The sequence below is a fragment of the Schistocerca serialis genome, chromosome 4 (genome assembly GCF_023864345.2).
Source record: "Schistocerca serialis cubense isolate TAMUIC-IGC-003099 chromosome 4, iqSchSeri2.2, whole genome shotgun sequence".
NCBI classification, from domain to species: domain Eukaryota; kingdom Metazoa; phylum Arthropoda; class Insecta; order Orthoptera; family Acrididae; genus Schistocerca; species Schistocerca serialis.
The window spans coordinates 946,008,622-946,023,512 of record NC_064641.1 but is presented as its reverse complement, the minus strand read 5'-3'; the positions used below and the strand labels follow the sequence as shown (position 1 = coordinate 946,023,512).

Here is a 14,891-nt window from a genome sequence, read left to right as displayed (position 1 = left end):
TTGTGGGGAGGCATCTTGGCTGTTAGCAGGTCTCGCCAACACTGCCTCGGTCCCTCTAGCGTCGGTATCTCGGTAGGTGGAGCCGTTGTCAGGAGGCTACGCCACGCCGCAACAGTCAGTGCTGTTCTCGTTGCAAAATGCAGTGTACGACGAGTCTGTTAACCACTACCCACGTAACGTATCGTTTTGTTTCGTCTCCTGCATTTTGGACAGTTGACTGGCACTACCAATCTGTATCGTTATGTTTTGGACGTGGTGGACGAAATTACGGAAACACGGAAAACACAGCGCGTTACCGTGCCTACCTACTGTTAGTGCTGGCGTTCGAACCAGCTTCCAGTCATTTCGCACTATATAAATACGACCCAATATGACTTTCAAGGGAATCTTACACCAGTTTTCCTGTAAAATAGCGGCAAGTTGAGGTAAGCGCGTTGGAAGTGATGACGCATCCTTCTGTCCAGAGCACACCACACAGCACAGAGCAACCTGCAGGCTTCACTGGCACCTGCGTTTGTGTACAAGCGTGTACTTCTCATCGTGCTTTTATATTTTTGTCCAACCGCTGTATGAAATTTGTATTTTGCATTTATATCTGCTTCATCTAAGTTTTACAAGGCTCTCCAAAGCCTTGAACTGCACGCAAACCCGTTTACCTTACCCCATCTCATCAAAATCGTACCACTGTTTCGTTCGTAGAGCCAGTCGTTGTGGTGTAATGCCTTGATACATCATTTCAACGTAAACGTTCTCAGGAAAGAAATGAAACTGATTTGTGATAATGAACACCAGGCCACCGTCCACTATATTTGTGTGTTAATACATCTGAGTTATCTGTTACACTAATAATCATTGATAATATTTTCATTGGGACCATTCAGTATTGTAAATACTGATAACCCACGCAGGTTTAGCTGTTGTGAACGTCACGTGAGTAGTGTAGCACTCCCAGGTGGAAGAAAGAATCGACGAATTTAACCCCAGCACACGAATAATAGGCATTATAAAACCCTTTTTTTCTTTTATCCAGGCAACCTGGGCTATGACTATATGTATGATAGTTGCAATGTAAAAATCACTTCTACTCCATTACAAATGATGAGCCCTGTCTGGGATTGTGTGTATGGTAGTTACGTTCGAAACATGCCCTCATTTCAACGTAGTATAACGAGACAACAACTTTTTCTAGTAATAAAAATTTATGTCTGCAAATGTAATAAAAATTTCCAAACTGATGAGGCACTAAGTTACCAAATTCGCTACAAATTTACGAAACAAAAATGCCATAAAGATATGTATTTCTACCACGTTTCTCTTCAACTTCGTCTTAGTTTTCATTTATGAATGATGCGCGGAGATGCACACAGCCAGTGGATAGCCGTAGATGGTTAAGAACTTTTAACAACCGACATACCCTTCCGGGACATGTTATTACGATAAATCATAAATACGAAGACGCAGTATTGGTATATGTATTACGTATCAGTGTGTGGCAATGGCATCAAAACCCAGGAAAAAGGACGTTTGCACTTGTAAGCTATATTCTCACATGGTGTTTGCTCGTTTGAGACTGTAGCATGGAATGTGATCTTGAGTCATATTCGTTCATATTTTATAGCATGTAGAAGAAATATTAAGACACTTAAAGCGCCTTTCAGGTTCTTGGTAATGTCAGACCCCATTTTCTGACGTCTCAATTCTTGTCCGCGTGCACATTAACTTTCACGACGCGTGTGGGACGTTTTATAAGAGGGCACAGAGCGTGAAATGGATGGTGGGGGGAGGGGGGTGGGGGGAGATGGGCCGACTGCGTTACAGGCCGAGGATAGGCGATACGGGGGGGCGGCGAGTCGGCTGCGGAGAGGAAGTCCTGAGGTGCGGGGGGCTGGGTGGCGGCTACGGCGTGGAAATCGGAGGGGGGGGGGGGCAGGGGCTGCTAGATGGCTGCAATGAGGGAGTCATGGGGGCGGGGGGCGGCGAGATGGCTGCAGCGGGGGAGGGCGAGGGAGGGGGGGTGCGCCCGGCGCCAGACGCCGCCTTATATATTGGCCGTGGCGCCTCGCGCTTTACTGCCGCTCGCTTCGGGCATTTCCAGAGCGCTGGAAACATTCAACTCTGCCTTCATAACGCACTTAAAACGTCTTTCGAGAGGTTCCTCCTTCTAAGATACAATATGGTACTTTGTAGTAAGTTCATAACATTCTAGATGGCTCAAAATAAGATTTACACCACCCTCAGATCTTTCACAGTTCAAGTTCTTCCAACGGAAAGTATTACTCTACACTCTCCATTGGAAAGTTTTCCTTCACACTCTCTTGATCACAGGAAATCAGTACATACCTTTATAATGTGCAGTGGAGGTTACAGAAAGCCTGGTTTCTGAATGCCCTGGTGTAGGGTGCACTACATGTGTAAACTGTGAAAAGTGTGGAATGTGCACAGTTTTCAGTCTGGCAACGTGCTTTGAACGGCCATTTTGAGCTTAGATAGTGTGCAAATTGTCATTATACAGCAAGAAGGGTTCTCAGTAGAGAAAGTACTACCGGACGAGTGTAGCTCAAAGCGAGACAACTGGAACACTCAACTGCTTTCATGAGACTCGGAACACTGGAGACATGCCTGGCAGTGGTCTCCCTTAGTCAACATCAAGATGACCACGACCTTTAAATTACACTTCGTAAGTACGACTAGGAGAAATCAAAACACACTGGTTTGTTTGTAAAGTCATTCTAGTTGAAACAGTCAACGCATTATGTGTAGTGTGTAACAACCGTGTCACCTGTGAACACTACAGAACTTGTGCTGTGTGTCATTAGGAGGACTGTGCTGCTTCGGAGAGCATTAGTCTACGATGAGAGGTTACGTGCAGTCACTGTACTGGAGCAGGGAATGAGCAGCAGCGAATGTCTCTGTGAGTCAGTCTCTAGAATCTGGAACAAGCGACAGGATGAGTTGAGGAAGGACGGATCTCTGCGTATAACAGCAAGCAGAAACCCTCAACAAAATGCTTACAGCGACAGTTGCCGACATCTGTAGGAGTCAACACAAACGATACCAAGTAAGTCCTATGAGCAGGGATTGTGTGCCAGAAGATCTCTCGAGGCTCCTCCTCTAAATGGTTTCGGAGAGTGGCTCGTGCCCCACGCACACGAAACCAGTCTTTGTGTATTAGGCAGCAGTAGGACACAACGCTGTTCTCTGATGAGACCCGTATCAGCCTCCACGCTGACACCACCGATATTCGTGTGTGGAGGAAACGAGGACAACGTCTGCGCTCCAATCAGTCTTATACAGGCGGTTAAGTGACGTTTTGCTATGGAATCGTATATGGCCACAGAACGGCCCTCGTGCCGATACCTGGGGGGACGACCCGTGTGAAGGACAGGGACGACAGCCCAGTAACCCTTCTGGCGCCAATTGGTCAACATGTGGGGGCGGGATTCACGCTGATCCGAGGCCCCATCGTCACACTTTTGAAGTTCTAAGTGGAGCAGAGTCTGATGGGACTATATCCATATTCTCCAGATGTCAACTGCACTGAGAAAGCATCGGCTATGCTAAAACGAACGGATTGTAATCGTATGCCTAACCGCGCTCAAAAGTGTCTCCGAATACGAACAGGGCCAGCTGATTCATAGGCAAAGAGTTAAGCAACATGACAGTGAGAACAAAATGTAGTGCTTGCAGTGGAATCATCTGTAAATATTTTTTTAATCAAGTGGAAATGTGCTTATCGTCTTACCTTTTGTCTTCTTACGACCTACCTGAGAGAAGAAAATCAGTTTCGTATCCTGTTATGTTAAGTATTTACAATAAAGCAATACGCAACGTTTATTTTGACCAGTGCATAATCTGTTTCTTTTTAGTAAAACACACGAGCTAATCTGAATGTTACCTTCTTTGTCCTCGTCGCGCCTCTAATGTCATTGCCGTACTCCGTTTCGCCGTACACGGCGCTTCTTGTGGGTGCACGCTGCCAGTCACGTGCTTCGCAGGCAGCCCACGCCTTCCAGCTGGGAACTCGAAACAGCCCGGGCCAGACCGCCGGCGACTTCCGCCTCCACTCCAGCCCTCACTGCACAGTCAGTCGTTTTAATTTTCACTTAAAGTATGTGTAGTCGAGATAGTTCCAAACTTTGACTCACTACCACGTCTGTAAGGCGAGTTTCTGGGTAGCCATCGTTATTTGTTCCAGAAAAAACGATGCCTCAATGATGTTAGTCTAAAATTGCCAACGGCTACACGGCATCGTCAGATATGTACACCGTAACTTACGCAGATTGCTTCCCTTAATTCTCTTTCGACAGCTAATTAATCAGGGGAAGATGCTCTAAACAGCATTACTGCTCATTCCCAAAACATTCCCTCTTCTGCCATTATAGTAAAGCCAACTTTGGAAGAATAAAGGCTTTTAGACTGACTGGCAATTATCCTCGCTCATATACGATGCTGATGAGTGTGAGTTATTCTTCTCAACTCTATAAGAAAATTCGCCCGTATACGGGTAACAGCTAGAGGTACTTTTTTCCTATGGGAGTAGATGTAAACTAAAGGAAGGTAACAGAAAAATTCCACACATTTTAAAGTATTATTTATTCATAACTACTACTCAAAAGTACGCAGTAATAGAAGATTTTCTTGCAATGTTTATTTGAGAACACAATTTTTCCAGGGTGTATACAAAAACACGGATGTTATAACGTCCTTTCTTCATTCATATTCGGAGTCTTGTTTTTCAGTACATGCTACCTGAAAAGAAAAAAAATGAAGCGCCCAGTAGGCTTCGTACACATACACACGGTGGGTATGTAAATGTTCAGACTGCAATTCTCTACGACATGTGGAACGGCCTCCAGAGCGCGTTGTCGGTGTTTAGTGTTCCTACCAGGCCGGTTACGTGTTACGAGTCGCGTGAACAGCGTCAGATGTGGAGTGATCGTTGTGAAGGACGTAGTGATATCGTTTGCTCGTGAACGACTGTGCTAACAGCACCTCACAGAATTTGAAAGGGTCACCATTTGACCGGCTGGTCGGATCGCGCAATATCCACATTTGTGGCGCATTCGGAACTGACAGCGGCCCAGTGTGGGCCTGCACGGGAATCTGAGAGAAGGCAGACTTACTCGTCGGCAAAGTTCCACCGCCGTCTGGCCGCCACAGGATAGAATCACCGTACTGTGCAGGAAGCACATTGTCAGCCCTTTACATCTGCACACGCCATCCTGCGCTAAGTGAGGGACTGCCCGCAGCATTCTGCGTCACCCGGCACCACTGGTCGGAGACTGGCACCAGCCGACACCCCCGGGATAACAAGGCCGTCCAACAGTGTTAGTGACGTCACACTAAGCGGCCCATAGCCGACGCAGCAGTCCACGGACACCTCCGTACAGACGCGCCTGATGCTAACGATCTTCTGTCCGTCATTCAGAAAGGAGCGAACTATGATTCGAACCAAATACCAAATTATATATATTCTTGCAAACAGCATAAAGGTTCATAACGAAATACCGATTACATATACGGGCAGGAATAAGTTTAATCGATTGAGGAACTTTGCCACTATTTTATAATTGTCAGAACACTATTTAGCTTTAAAACTTGCATACAGGTGGTGACAAACGCCAACTGACAGCAGGACTTAACATTTTCAAGCTATTACACTGAAAGTAAATTACCTTAAACACTGTCATACATAGCGAAACCCTCACAACTTTCGTTTACAATAAGGTAACAAGAGTTCGCTTTATCTCATAAAACACATGACTATTGTGAATTTACTCATATGTTCATGGTGACAGCTCTTTTCAAGAATTTTTACAAGTGTATCCCCAGTAATAAAGAATGGAAACAAAAGATAGATATCAAATATTCTCCTTTTAACACAGACATCAGTGAACACAAGATTCTGTCTTGCACTGTGCTACTAAGGGACTGCTCTTTCCTTTAAGAAAAGCCTGACAATTTGAAGTTCACTCTGTTATTAAAGATACACTTCTTGAAACAATATTAAAAATGTTATGAAAGGTAAGGAAATGAGAAACAACCAAGTGCATTACATGTAAGAATGTGAGCAAAAGGCTGAGGCTCTCTTTACTTACCATTTTCAATCTCTCTACAGCTTTTCCACGTAGAAATCACCAACTGCAAGTCTCATTATTGCTGTCTGTTACTAACAAAGTGCTTTTCTATTTAGAAAACCTGACAATTTGATGTTCATTCTGGTACTGAAGATAAACACATTTCAGAGGAGTTCTAGAACCTATTCCTGCCCGTATATGTAATCGGTATTTCGTTATGAACCTTTATGCTTTTTACAAGAATATATATAATTTGGTATTTTGTTCGAATCATAGTTCGCTCCTTTCTGAATGACGGACAGAAGATCGTTAGCATCAGGCGTGTCTGTACGGAGGTGTCCGTGGACTGCTGCGTCGGCTATGGGCCGCTTAGTGTGACGTCACTAACACTGTTGGACGGCCTTGTTATCCCGGGGGTGTCGCACCAGCCGTTACACGCGTAGGCTGCCTCCACCACAACACAGAGGGCTGCATCTGGAGTGTTGCCACGACGGGGAACCGTAGAGTGACGACAAACGGCGCCGCACTGTGTTCAACGATGAGTCGAGGTTCTGCGCCATCGTCGGCGAGTACGGTGGCGCCCTTGGCTTTCGTCTTTTGTTTTGGAGGGGGGGAAGGGGGCGGGAGGGGGAGGGGGGCGGCACAGCGGTGTCACGGTGCGGGGAGACATCGCGTGTAGCTCCGTGTCGCGGCTGCCGTTGACTGAGGACACTCTGACACGTCACGGTCATCCTGTGCATCATAATCAGTTATTCTGCTCTCCAAATAGCAAAACTCAACTACTACTTTACGTGTCTCGTTTCCTAATTAATTCCCTCAGCATCATTTGATTTAATCTTACTATACACTTTATCCTTGTTTTGTGTTTGTCGATATTCATCTTATATCAACATATTGAGATACTATCCATTTCGTTCAACTGCTCTTCCAAGTCCTTTGCTGTCTCTAACAGAATTATAATGCCATTGGAAAATCTCAAACATTTTATTTCTTCTCCCTGAACATTGACTCCCACTTGCAATTTTCCTTTGGTTTCCTATATATACGTGCCATCTGACATTAACCTGGTGCCATTTTTAACCTGTTGTTACTCGTCAAGGCACAGAATGCGTCTCTATGAAGTGCCCGTGTCATGGTGAGGTATTCCTGTGGCCAGCGAAACCACTAGCCGCGTCCCCGATACAAACAGAACGGGCGTGGAACCGTCTCTGACGCGATCTCCGCGCCAGCGCTGCCGCTGTCTAGGATGTCGTCAGCTTGCCACAGCGAGTTTACGTCGCCGTCCGGATCACCACAGGCCCGGCGGGGTGCAACGGAAAACCAACAAGTGTCAGGTCCTTTGTGAATTTGTCTCCATTTTGCAATGTCTGCAGTAACATCACATGTTCTCTTAAACCGTCAAGTTCACCCATTGTGGGTGCTTCACTTTGTCCACACTTGCAGCACGTGACTTTCTGCAAAAGTAACTGCGTCGCCACCGAGGCTCTTTTAATCTGCGTGTGTATCTAAAAGCACGAAAGCGCTAAACAAAAGGGCGCATAAATAGCCGGCCGTCGCTGCCTTCAGACAAGCTTGTTGCAAATTCAAACGTCGTAGCCTTTTAGCCGCGTTCTTCTTGGCAAATTTTTAGCGTGGTCCGTCACCAAACATTTCTGGCCGCGCTGGCCCACAATGACTGCTCACTCGGTCAGGATTTGCTGCCCCTCTTAGTACATACCGATAGACGAATATCGCCCTTGTCCATTTTACGAACGCTCTATCGGGTAGCCACTACAAATTCGCTTTAAAAACCATTTCTTTGTAACGCGAAACAAACTGACGTTTTCAGTTAACAGTGGGCGTCGCATGAAAGAGGTAGTCAGCTCTATCTGTTTGCGCCAACTCCATGTACAGCATACAGCAGACACTAAACTGCAAACATCTGCCGATACGCACCTGACGGCCCTCATCCGTCGCGTAGCCACTCGTTTCATTCTCACTTACACCTGGAGGGTGCCAGGTTGAGATTCATTGGGAGAGTCCTTAGAAAATGTAGTCCATCAAAATAATTGGCGGCTTACAAAACACTCGTTCGGCTTATACTTGAGTATTGCTCATCAGTGTGGGATCCGTACCGGGTTGGGTTCACAGAGGAGATAGAGAAGATCCAAAGAAGAGCGGCGCGTTTCGTCACAGAGTTATTTGTTAAGCGTGATAGCGTTACGGAGATGTTTAGCAAACTCAGGGGGCAGACTCTTCAAGAGAGGCGCTCTGCTTCGCGGTGTTGCTTGCTGTCCAGGTTTCGAGAGGGTGCGCTTCTGGATGAGGTACCGAATATATTGCTGCCCCCTACTTATACCTCCCGAGGAGATCACGAATGGAAAATTACAGAGATTCGAGCGCGTACGGAGGCTTTCAGACTGTCGTTCTTCCCGCGAACCATACGCGAGTGGAACAGGAAAGGGAGGTAATGACAGTGGCACGTAAAGTGTCATCCGCCACACACCGTTGGGTGGCTTGCGGAGTATAAATGTAGATGTAGATTTAATAACATACTAATTTGTATTCCTCTTGGTGCCTCTTTTCGATATCACACAAAATAGCTACCGTACGGGGGACTATCGGAATCACACATAGTTAAGCTGCAGGATTTGCCTGCCAAGGAGTGACTTCAAAATACACATCATTATTTCCCGTTGCGCTGCGTCTAATCAAAGTACTTCATACAGTGGCCTGATTTCTGTTATGAGTTCAGTGCCTCCAAACGATATTATCACAAAATGCTCGGTAATTCACTCTGATTTCTTCGCAGGTTATCTGTTAATTTTAATTCTTCAGCTTCCGTCCGACCGTGTGAGACATCGAACGAGGCTCTATATCATCCAAAGAAAGAACTCACGGTAAAATTTAAAAAAGTAAAACACAAAAGCATTTACAGTAGCATTTGCGACAGGTAACACGTCATAGACATAACTTGTAACTGTACAGAGCAGTCGGAGTGCGATACAACGAAGCTTATCAATTCATATTTGAAAGTCTTTGTTTTTTCACGCAAAATTTTTAGTTCTGCTATTAGTTTACTGAAAATGAAGCCTGCAGAAAAGCGGAGACTCTTCTGTGCTATGGTTAAAGATGTGTCATGCAAGTGTGAGTTTGTGCGAACTGTGCAGAAGTAAGAAACTGGATTCCCCAGTCCTTCTGAGATTATCTGCAAGGGGAATATGGAAACACAAAGAGAAATGGATGCTCGAACATAATCAATATCTAGCAAGTAGCTTTCGTAGTCACAACAGTATTCTCTGTAGCTCTGACTGTGTGATGTCGGAGCTCAGTGAATTCGAACGTGGACGTATTTTTGGCGCTCGTATGGTGGGTGTACTGGTAGATAGGACAGTTTGGCTGTGGAAGTGGAAGGGTAGCCCACAACATAGACAACAGTATTCACAATTACAAGCACCCAAGCTTTAATGATCTTGCAGCAATAAAGGCTCTTAACAAATCTCAATTAAGCAAAGATATAAACTTTGTTACAAACATATGTTAACCTTCAACCAATGAATAACACCAATAAAGAATTACCAATCAATAAAACGTAGATAAAGGACTGCTTTACAAGAATGCTTAAATTAAATAAAATCATGAAAGCTAGACAGTCAGCTGTGCCTGCTCCCGCTTCAGGGTGTGCCGTGTTTCGTAAGGCGTACGCCGACTTTGTCACTGTTACTCCTGTGTTGCTGTCGGTCGCTTACCGAAACGTTAGTCTGTTTTGGCACGGTGGCCACTGGGCCGTGACGATGTCGGTTGATGACCAGCGTTGGGGCGGTCGTCCGCTCTGAGTGGCTTCGGTCGCTTGGACTTGGCACTTACCTTGTGATCAAATTTATTTATTTGTAGTAAATTCCTAAGTAGTTTGTGAGAAAAGTTGTAACTGAGCTTTTCATGATTTTACACAGTTCAAGCATTTTGGTAAGGCATTTTCCTCTCTATAACCGCGAGCAAACAAATCTCACGCCGCCCGTACTAACGCGGGAAATGATAGCGAGCGACAAGACGCCACGCGGAAAGCAGCAACCGTGCCTACCCCTCGACCACAGAATGTGCCCTGTCTCCTTGTCTATGGTAATACAATTTACAGCACACAAGAAACGATTTAATAATGGCATTAGTTCAATGCAAGATCAGTTAACAGTTAGGTCCAGTAAAGATTTACCTACGGATTTACCTTGAAACCAACTTCCGAACCACAGGCGGAAATTAGTAAACTTGGCATAAGTTTTCACCAGACCGATAAACAAGAAATCAAATCAAACAGTAGCCAAGACCTTGCTATCTTACAGTTATTAACAGCGAAACATACACAAATGAATGACAAGGAATTCACCCTCCCGGAGCTGGTGTCTGCTCGCTGGACTGCCGCAACTCTCTGTCCCCCGGAAAGCGGTGCTGACTGCCGCCTTGCTCAACGCTCCCTTCTCGGCCGTGCACAACAACTCTTCTCTTGTCGCCTCAGAGTGCAGCCGCAATGTCCGTTCTCCCCTGGTGTCCGCCCCAGACTCTCGTTACTCGCACTCACTCCCCGTTAGGACCCGCTCCGACAGGAGGCGTTCGCGATCGCACATAGTGCCAACCTCAACCAGAGGAGTAATCGATAGCGTCTTGCGCCCGAGAGTCGTGCCACGGCTCAGTGGGTGCTTGGGTAAACAAGACAGCCGAAGTGTTTGGTGTTTCAAGAGGCACTGTGTCGAACAGCTGCACCCAGTACAGGGGAAGTGGGCAAAAAATCATCCGTCACGTCACAATGATGATGAAAGTGTGTGTTGAGTGACCGCAACAGACGGTCATTGTAGAGGACTGTGGCAAAAAAGTAGGGGACGACAACTGGAAAAGTGATTGCAGAACTGAATGTTAGATTGGTGAGCCGTGTCAGCACCAAAACGTCACCACGGAGGCTCCAGAAACAGCGAATTGCAGGGCGAGCAGGAGCTCCAAAACCACTCATCAGCGATGCAGATGCTGGGTACAGGAAAACGTTGTGCCGAAGCCATAAAACATGCGCTGAGGAGCAATGGAAGAAAGTCATTTGGTCGGATGTGCTTTGTCTGACATTGTTTGCAAATTCCGGCCGAGGTTACGTCTTTAAGAGTGAGCCATGCCGGAGTTTCAGCGACGACTTGGTCAGACAAGATCTCAGTACTTAAGTCCCATACTGCTCAGAGCCATTTGAACCAGCCTTTGTGGTCTACTTTGCGGAGATGGGTGGATGATCGCTATCCACCTCCAGCATTGTTACCTGAACTTGCAACTGTTTTGCAAGAAGAACGGTGTAAGATATCTTCCAGGGTCATACAGGATCTGTATTTACCTATTAAGAGACGACTGGAACCAATTTTGAATGGAGACGGCTTTCGTACCCCCTATAACACATGGTAATCTGTCGTCCTTCTGGTGCTTCCATATTTTTGTCCACAATATGTACACTGAGTACGCGGAACAATTCGCACCTCTTCGAACATCATTCGTCTGTAGCTACTGGAGGAAGAAAATTTCCAGGTAATTTCCGATTTGAAGCATGATCGTCAAACAGAGGCAAACAACTGCGTCCTACACAGCAGACGCCTGTTTCCATTTTTTATTTTATTTACATGTCTAGTTCCGTACGTCCAAATTGAGGAACAAATTTCCAAGGTAATGAAACGTGTCAGCACATGAAATCACAACATAAAAGTAATAACAGATAAAATAAAATGTTTATGAACCCAATAAAAGTCATGCCATAGGTTTAAGTAAACGCAATCAACAATATGACATAACAATCAGCTTAATTTTTCAAGGAACGTCTCTCCAGTTTCGATTTGAAAGCGTGTGGATTACTGCTAAGATTTTTGAATTCTTGTGGTAGCTTATTCAAAATGGATGCAGCAGTATACTGCACACCTTTCTGCACAAGAGTTAGGGAAGTGTGATCCAAATGCAGATTGGATTTCTGCCGAGTATTAACTGAGTGAAAGCTGCTAATTCTTGGGAATAGGCTGATATTCTTAACAAGAAACGACAGTAAGGAATATATATATTGAAAGGCCAATGTCAAAATAGGGCAACGGCCTTGCCGCAGTGATTACACCGGTTCCCGTGAGATCACCGAAGTTAAGCGCTGTCGGGCATGGTCGGCACTTGGATGGCTGACCGTCCAGGCCGCCATGCGCTGTTGCCATTTTTCGGGGTGCACTCAGCCTCATGATGCCAATTCAGGAGCTATTCGACCGAATAGTAGCGGCATCGGTGAAAAATACCATCATAACGACTGGGAGAGCGGTGTGCTCACCCAATGCCCCTCCTATCTGCATCCTCCACTGAGGATGACATGGCGGTCGGATGGTCCCGGTAGGCCACTCGTGGCCTGAAGACGGAGTGCTAATGTCAAAATACAAAGTCTGATGAACAGGGTTCGACAAGAGTTTCAAGAACTTACTGCCCATTTCTGAGTCAAAAATATCTTTTCCGTATGGGAAGAGTTACCCCAAAATATAATACCGTACGACATAAACTAATGAAAATAAGCAAAGTAGACTAATTTTCGTGTCGAACGAACACTTCCTACAGATATTGTTCGAATAGTAAAAATGGCAGCATTAAGGGGCTCCGGAAAGGCTCAAAATCATGAAAAGTTCAATTTTTACTTTTTTGCGTTTTCTGAATCTGCAGACTATTACCTTTTAATAGATATATAATTTATTCAATTCCGAAGACTACAACTATTTTTAAATTTTTTTTTTGAAATGTGTTCTACATGGGCGTGACCCACTGTGGCGCTGTTAAACTGCTGTCAAATGGTGTTATTATTAACGTCCGTGTTCATCAGGTACATTTTAGTGATGTGAGATAAAGTATGTGTTGTGGCTAACCTGTGATGGTTCAATATATATCGCTGGTGTGATTGTCGATTGTTTCATGTTTATTTACTCTGTCGTTATCTCGAAAATATTCGTAATTAATTCTGTTTCTTGAGTCTCTGTTTTGTTGAAGTATAATAATGAGTAAAAGTAAAGTTATTAGAAATCCTCTGAAGGCTTTTAAGAAAAGGAGAAATGTTGGAAAGCCAAAGGTATGTGTTATTACTGTAAACAATAAAGACGATAACCAAGTGAGTGAACCTAACCTCTCAAGTACACCTGCCCATAGCAGTCAAAGTGGGAAAGAAAATACTTCACAGAAGAAGCTTGGTTCAATGAGTGAAAACTATGAATGTTTTATGGGCGAATCGGATGTGAATGAAATATTTGATATGTCGGTTCTCAAAGGAATTTTTTCAAACTGTGTAAGATGTATTCATTGTAGTGAAGTTGGTCTGGAACTCTCCATAATAAAGCACGTAGGACTTGCTAGTGAAATACAACTGAAATGTGATAAGTGTTCATACATGACCACCTTTTGTAACAGTGTTGCAGTAACTGCAACTGAAGAAAATGGTAGCAAAATCTACGAACACAACAACGAGCGATGCTTGCTTTCGACAAGGAACGCCTTCGAGCTGCAGACAGGGCTGTAAAGAGTCTAGAAATACAAGCAAGAGTAAACAGGAGGAGGAACAAGAGGAAGCTGGAGGAGGAGTTTGCAGAGGATGAAGATAATCCATCCTATGGACCTGGAATGCACTAAAAAGTTAATCTAATCTTTGTCGCTCGATTCCCAAAACTTTTATTTTCTCATACTAATTACATGTTTTCTAAGGATCTTCCAAACATATTTGTTTCAAACTTTCAGTAAATGTTATACAGTACCTTCTGCATAATTTAACACAGCCTTAAAAAACTGTATATTTTTGAATGTATGAATAAAAAATTGTAAAAAAATGTTGTGAATTTTCATTACAATTGAAAAAAAATCATCTTTAATAACTGAACTAAAATTTTGTAAAATCCCTGTGTTAAGTTGTAGCCCATATTCCAATGAATAAACTGTAAAAAGTTCAACTTCCTACCTCAAATACTTTGTGAGGAAAGATGTAATTTATAAGCGTTATTTTAACATTGCAAGTATAGGGCGTTCCGGAGCCCCTTAAGTCACTGAACAAAATCCTTAACGTGGGTTTTCCACGACAGTTTACTATCTATCTGAACACATAGAAATATGAACTGTTCAGTTTCGCTAATCATATGCCCATTCTGTGAAATTAAAACGTCGAATTTTGTTGAATTGCGTGTTAGAAACTGTGAAAACTGAGTCTTATTGTGATTTAGCGTTAGTTTATTTTCTACAAGCTGTGAACCTATGTCATGAATTGCACTATTTGAAACAGAGCCAGTGCTGCAGACAACATCCTTTAATACCAAGTTAGCGTCATCAGCAAACAGAAATATTTTAGAATTACCTGTAATGCTAGAGGGCATATCATTTACTTAAATAAGGAACAGGAGTGGCCCGAACACAGATCCCTGGGGCACCCTCCATTAGGCCATACCCCACTCAGACCCCACATCACAGCCATTCTCAACACTGTGAATAATGACCTTTTGTTGCCTGTTGTTACAGTAAGGTGTGAACGAGTTGTTAGCTACTCCCCAAATTCCGTAATGGTCCAATTCTGGAGCAATATTTTGTGATCAAAAACAATCAAATACCTCAGTTATATCAAAAAATACGCGTAGCGTTCGAAACCTTTTGTTTAACCCATCCAGTACCTCACAGAGAAAACAGAATATAGCATTTTCAGTTGTTAAACGACTTTTTAAGCCGAACTGTATATTTGGTAGCAAATTATGTAACTTAAGTAAACATTGATGGTATAGAAAAAGGTCTAAAATTGTCTACATTATCCTTTTTTATAAAACGGCTTTA

At 44.1% G+C, this 14,891-nt stretch overlaps 1 pseudogene; it reads left to right on the top strand.

The window, feature by feature from the left end:
- Positions 1 to 12,149: 12,149 nt before the first annotated feature.
- On the top strand, positions 12,150 to 12,267 carry LOC126476242 (5S ribosomal RNA; annotated as a pseudogene).
- The last annotated feature ends 2,624 nt before the right edge of the window (positions 12,268 to 14,891 follow it).